The sequence below is a fragment of the Pyxicephalus adspersus genome, chromosome 3 (genome assembly GCF_032062135.1).
Source record: "Pyxicephalus adspersus chromosome 3, UCB_Pads_2.0, whole genome shotgun sequence".
In the NCBI taxonomy this organism is placed as follows: domain Eukaryota; kingdom Metazoa; phylum Chordata; class Amphibia; order Anura; family Pyxicephalidae; genus Pyxicephalus; species Pyxicephalus adspersus.
In genome coordinates, this window is record NC_092860.1 from 120951780 (window position 1) to 120959406 (window position 7627).

Genomic DNA, 7627 nt, shown 5'->3' on the forward strand with positions numbered 1-7627 from the left:
GTTACAACTCCTTGTATTCACCCCTGGGTTTTAGAGGTACATGTACTTCAATGTATGTTAAGCTAACTTTTTTTTTATAGCGTGAGGAAATTTAAGGTTTTAGGGTCATCTGTCTCCCTGCTGATGGAAATCATACTCCTAGTTAGTTAGCTAGTCCTGGTCATAATCGGAAAGTTGACACAAGAAAAGGTAGTGGGGGGGAATCTTTCAGAATATGTTTTCACACAATTTTCTGTTATGCATTCAGTATTAAGAAATAAACAGGTAACTGATCTTAAGCTTATTTATTACATAACTATGTGTTTCTTAAGTTCTGCTTTAAAAGTATTTACTGTACAAAAAATATATTTATACATACATGAAGTAATAAGGGAAAAAAGCTAATATTAACAAATCTTTTAGAAATGGATAATCATATTATTACGATAATAAGGATAGGACCAGCACCTAGACTAAAAGCACTGAGCTAACAGTACTGCTGCTCTCCAATTGCAGAATTCAGACAGTTGTGTCTCAGAAAGAGGAGCACATAGGTCAGTATATTTCATACTTTAACATTATAATTACTTCTCACCCTCCTTTCCATGGCGAGCTTACGTCAAATTTGGCAAGTATATGCATATATTTACCCATCATGGCACAGACTTACCAACGTGCTGGAGCTACATTGTCCCTGCTTTTATATAGTGGTGCCTATAAAATCGGGCTCTACTCTGCACAACACAGAACCTGTTGTCCATCCTAACATATGAATGCCAATGAACTGATGGAAATTAACCCATGTCTGACTTTAAAACAGTATTTACAACCTATACTTTCACTTTTTTATGGTTTATGGGAAAACTTTTTTGTTTACACATATTCCCAGAGGTCCTGCAGATCTCTCCAGCAATTCTGGATATAACACTTTAGGTGTGTACTTTAGGTTTAGGTTTTTGCAATCAACAAACACATTGTCACATATAATTAGGTTTTGAAAAGACTGAACTTGTAGCAGCACGATAGCATTTGTGCATTTGTCTGCCTTGTCAATTTCCTTTCTTTCTGTAACTTGGAGTCCCATTTATTTGCAGAAATCTTGAAGATGATCTGTGCTGTAGCAGCAGTTGGCTAGCACAGTACAGCAGAATCCACAGAATCTACACAGAATCTAATCAGAACAAAGATATGATTTCTTCTCCTTAGCAATAAAAGAAGCACACTTCTCTCATGTAGATAAATATGACATGCAATCTCTTAAAAAAAATGATTGATTTTATACATCTTCTTTGTTAATGTCATACTGTATACACTAATTATAGTCTTCAGTCCTTGTATCTTTAAAATGCATATTAAGGCGTATTTATATATGCATTTAAAAGCAATATTTTTTGTGTGTTCGTAGTTTTGCTGGATCACCCAAGTTCATTTATGATAGTCTATCTTCTTCAGTCCTAAAGTTCTCCAAGGCTGGAGAGGATACACTTTTATCAGTGAAGCTGGGTGATCCAGCAACCCTGTAATGGATTTGGTCCAGGATTCAAAACATTTGCCGGATCACCCAGCTGATAAAGGTGTATCCTCTCCAGTCTTGGAGGGTTTTAAAAAATCAGGCCCAATGGGCCTGGTTTATCAAGGCTCTCCAAGACTGAAGAAGATAGACTATCATGATTGAACTTGGGTGATCCAGCAAAACTATGAACACACACACTCAAATGATTTTGAAGAAATCCATTCCAGGTTTGCTGGATCACCCGGCTTCACTGATGAAAGTGTATCCTCTCCAGCCTTTGAGAACTTTCATAAGCCAGGCCCATTGGCTCTAGCCCACAACTTTTATTCAATGGATTTTAATGTCAGTTCTTTTAGTCCCAAAGACTAAGCAACAAATACAGGTTTTACATATAAATTCTTATCAAGTCTCATGAAACTATTGGCATATTTATAATTCCTTCCAAGGGCCAGCCCACTGAGTGCTCAGGACTGAGGTCTCTTGAGAGGAGTACTGAGGCTGCAATATTTTCAGGTATATAGCACCCTATCAGCCCCTCCAAAAAGCCATGATATATATGCATTGAGACCCAGTAAAATATGGGATTTAAAGTAAGATAAAATGTTTTCTTAAAAAAATGAATTATCATATAGATGAGGGAGGTCATGGGAAGGCAATATTTAGCTTTAGCTTTAAGTGCTTTTTTGTCCTTTTTATCTTCACAAGTTGACCAAAATGAATCAAACTATATGTCCAGTAGAGGTGATTCTGCAGACCACATATAGTGAACAGTAGGTGTCTATATTTTTTCCTTTGTTTTCAATATATATAACATTCTGCATAAAGTCTAGCAATTTCAGCTCAAGTGGCTTCCATTTTTCCACAATGCTCTCCATTCATTGCACATTTAAATACTCAATGTAGCGGTATGTAAGAGAGCTGAATAAACTATCTAAGACTCATATCGTGAGGGATAATAACATTGATATCACAAACTACTTTCATGTGGGTCATATTTTTAAAATAACAGAACACATCAGAGCTCAATTTTACCTTTCTATAGTGTGTTTCTTTAGAATATTGATGGTGGCTGTTTCATATATATCTGTTGAAATGCAAACTAAAATCTCAGACTTGTTCCTTATATTATACATTTTATTTGGAGATACTTGCAATATATGCAATCACTCAGTATTTTCATTGTAAATAGGTAGAGAGAAGAAATGCTGAGTACCATGCATTCACCATTAATGTCAGTCAACATACCAAAGGAGGAACTTAAAATGGACCTAGTGGCAGATATATATTGTTCAATATTAGGTGAATATCTGATTTGTAACGAGGAAATGTGACATTTCCAGGTATTTATTAATTCTCTAGGAAAAGAGATCACATCCTCAGACAATGCCAACTTCCAGGGAAATACACATAACAATAACATTATGTACAAATTATTTGGCTTTACATGTATATGTATAAATAAACTAATTGAAAGAACTATGCATTACCATTACATTTGGCATCTATGCTTTCTTAAACAGAAACTGAAACTTCCTTTTTTTTAGTAAAACATATACACAATGTTTATGCACATTTGCCCAGCTGTTCTTCCTAATAAAGGGTGCAAATATTACATCTGGTTGACATTACATAATTGAAAGTAATAGTTCATGGCATATGTTCATTGAATCGGAGAGTTATTTTTTTAAAGGCTGGAAAAGAAACACTTTCATCAATGAACCTAGGTGATCCTAGGTGCACTGTAAGCAAATGTTTTCAATCCTGGACCAGATCCTTTACAGGTTTGCTGGATTACCCAGGTTCACTGATGAACATATATATACAGTCTTAGAGAGCTTTAATAAATCAGGCCTATTTTTTTAGCTTTTAGTGCCCATACAGAGTTTATATATAGATCAACGTCTCAATATATCCTAAGACCATAAACTCCAAGCTCCCACCTCTTGGAAGCCATGGTGTTATCACTCATGTCGCTCGAAAGCACTGAAGATTGGAGCCGAAGTAAACATCTTAATTAGGTGCTGGGAGCAAAATCTTTGTACAAACAGCCTTTTAAACCTACTTGTTTTGGATGAGCAGGAGGCCTGCAAAAAGAGGACTTTCCTTTTGCCATGAAATGTCTGTAGTATTGGAACCCTCAGAGATATCAAGGCAGGACAATTCACGTTACATTTTATAATAATAACAATAGTGCATTCAAATGACCCCCCTCATAATACCCAACCTTGGGCACTGGCATTACAAGCCCTGAACACCACCCACATCAAATCTTTGGGTCTGCCAACTGTCTACCTTACTGTTCCTTGCTACAACTCACCGACCTGGGAAGGATATCCAACACATGCAGCCCCTTGACCATTTCACCTTGGAGATGCCATACCTCACATGGGTCCCCTCAACCTCTGAAAACATATTCCAAATAACTCTGCCTTCAAGGAACCCTAATGTCCACCGCATGCTACAGTCCTGCCCCCCACCGGCCTGGTGGGTGGGCAACTTCTTCTCCTGTGGCTTCCTGAAAATGCAAACCTCACTTCCTCGTTCTCCTACCTATATAGCCTTCTCCCTCTGCCCCTTCCTACCATTTCCCTCATTCACCTTTCTCTACTTGACTCTGCCCCACCTTCACTTAACCCTTTTCTGTCTGCCTCCCTGAGCCCCCCGTCATGGCAGCCCTCCCCAGCTCCTTTGTATTGGCTCTGAGCATTACAGTACAATATTATTTGGTGTATTTATACAATGCCACCATTACCCTAAGTCTGAAATGGCTCTTATTGTTTATTCAGCATGGCTGCTGGCAGGTTTGTGACAATGCAAAATTCAGAAAAAGCAGTGGGAAAAAAGTAAGGTCAGTTACCTAGAAGGAGCACTAGATTTGGTAGCCAGACCACATAGCCGGCTGAAACGTATTGCAGGTCCATTACCTGGTAAAAGAGATGCTACATGTGTATTTCTGCAAAGTTTTTAATGGTTTCATTGAATTTTGTTATAAATTCTCTTACGCTTCAGTAGTCATGCACTGTGCATTAGGATTACTGCAGAAAAAAAGAGAAAATATTTATTTTATCCTTGGTATAAAAGTGAAGATATTTGTCCTTGCAACAGATATATGTAATTTGACACACTATTCAGACCACTTAATGGTCAATAGAGATAATGGATCTGTAAGGTAGAAGCATGTTATTCAAAACCTCTTGAAACCAATAGCACAGAAAATATATATAATTGTTACTTATTTTTGTAAAAATGTCATGTTAAAAGACACAATCACCAACCATTTCCTCCTAAAGTAACTGCATGCAGCATCAATGGACAGCTCAATGAGGGCAAAAATGGTACTTGTAATGTGAAATGAAATGAAAGCTGCAAATAAGTCTAAAATCTAATTTTACCCTGTCACAATTCTGAGCAATTCAAACTGAGCATATGTTGAAAATGTGAATGAGCAGAGGTTACCTTCAAAGTAATATGTGTGTAAAATAATCAGTAGATTTACTGCGTAAACACATATATTCTACAATTATCATCTATATTTATCTATATATTATATTATTTATCTGTAAAACATTTACAGAATTAATGTCATTCGTACATACTAAGTTCTATATTGAATTGCATACCTAAAGCAAACCTGTCACAAACTTGAGGAAATTGTGAGAGCTATTTAAATCCTTGGGGCTTGCCAGCTGAATTTTTAAAGCACTGGAGTCATATCTCATTATATCCTGCTAGAGATTTATAATGGCATCTTAGATAACCAAATAGCTTTTCCAAATTTTACTCAGCTTTTCCAAACTTTACTAATTCCTAAGCCACATAACGACACTGAGTGTCCTTCTTCCTATAGACCAATTGCCTTGCTTAATACTCATTATAAGGTAATGGCAAGAATTATGGCAGGTCGCTTACAGCCCATGCTGCCCACCCAACTCACTTCCCTTCAATCACCGACATATTTCATTTGGAATTAGAACAACAATTGCTGCAATCACGATCTAGTATAGTAAAAACCATGTGCTTCTGAGTCTCAACGATGAAAAAGCATTTGATTACATTTGCTGCTTGCCCATAGACAATCTGGCACACCGTAGCAAACATGCAGTAGCTAGTCATACTATTTTGCAACAAACCACGAAAAAATGGTGGGTTGATTGTACCGTATATAGCCAAATCTACAGGTGGATTTTTCGTTATACCCCCTTCTTAATCCTATGGCCATCCTACATACCCACAAGTAACTCCTGCCGGAGGAGATACAAATGAACCCTTTATTCTATCCTCAATGGCAACTTTGGCACTTTTTGCGAAAAACAGATTTGCTTTCCCGAGTTTACCAGTTTCCAAAATCCTGCAAATGTTTACAATATCTTGGAAGGCTATTCCTGCAGTCCAATAACGGGAAAGGTTTTTTCGCCTTTTTCATAAGAATTATTTTTCACCTCAGAGGGCCCATTATATGGGTCTCTCGGATGGGAGTACCTGTTTTAAATGTGGAGCCCAAGCGGCTATACTTTTCCTTAATTTCTGGGAATATCCGAATATTAAACAGTTCTGGAGAAAGGTGGTACAATATATGCACAGATATCTGCTAAGTTACATACCGTTCACACCAGAATGGAAAGTTTTTAGTTTAGTGGAACTGCGAGGTGTCTGAATTGCCAGGGGAACAAGACGATTAGCACTATTACTTTCAGCTGTTGCCAAAAAAAAAAAAAAAATTCTTCATTGTTGGCTAGACCCCACTTCCCCAACGATGTGTCTTTTTATGACCAATAATTATTCAGGATGGAATAGATAGAGGCTTCATTACACAGTCTACAACTCAAATTTTATTTGAAACATGGGAAAGTTTTATTAACACGCTAAATACAACTAATAAGACTAAAATGTATACCTGTTTTTGTCACACCACGTGGTACCTTGAACGAGAATTAGCAAATGACCCCCCTACTATTATGTGAATTTTGTTTGTAGCTAATTTTTGCAATATTGACATTGTATAATTGATGTAAGTCATACTGAAGTTTAATGACTTATTTTCTTGACCTGTTTTTTTGTTTTTCCACTGTATAATCTCAATAGAAATATATTTTAAAAAAAGTAATACTTCTGTACTAATCATTCAGCAAGACGTTGGCTGGGTTGTGATCAAATTGTATTGCTGAACTAAACTGCACAGAAGAAAAGTGGGGACACAGATCAGGTTGTACTGTCTATTATAGAAAAATAGATTGATTATATTTATTGCTACCACATTTTTCTCTGAATTATTAAAGCTCTTCAAGGCTGGAGAGAATATACTATTATGGGTGGATCTGGGTTATCAAGCAAACCTGGAATGGATTTCTTAAAAAGCATTTGCTTTTTTGGCAAATGCTTTCAATCTTGGACTAGATTTATTGCAGGTTTGCAGGATCACCCAGGCTCGCCTATGATAATCTATCTTCTTCAGTCTTGGAGACTCAGGAAACTTTAATTTTGGAAGAGAAAGGTAATGTAGTGTTCTGTTTGTTTATCACTGAAGCACTGCCTTTTGGTAAATCCCAGCTACCGTATGCCATGATATTTTAGCACAGTAGATGATAACCACTTTAATGATACCAACATGTAACATTTTATTTACATCTGACTTCCTACAAACAACATGGTAATAAGAACCATTATGTTAATTTATACCACACTAGGAGCATGGACATTTACTTAATAAAATTACAGTCCTGGGGGCTCCTATAACTACAAATTATCCTCCAGTGGAGAAAGAGAATGTAATGAGGGCATATTAGACACTCAAAACGCATCCAATTTTACCTTTCAACAATTTCACTATAGTGCAAAACACAAAAACACACCAAAGTGATCAGAATTACACATGCTGCAAAATATTCTAATTTACATATTTATGTTTTTGTTCTTTTTATCTTTTAAATTGTTTTCAAATGTCATTTTTGTAATAAGATAATTGTATTGAGCATTTGTTGCAGGATATGCACACACTGCACAGCGTTCACATGTTATTGTATGTTTTCTAAATTGAGAAAGAAGCTGTTTGTCTTCACATTGCCCCTGATTCATCAATGAAATCCGCGCTTGCTGGAAGCGCGAAAGTACGCGCGGCCAGCGATCGCGGATTACCGC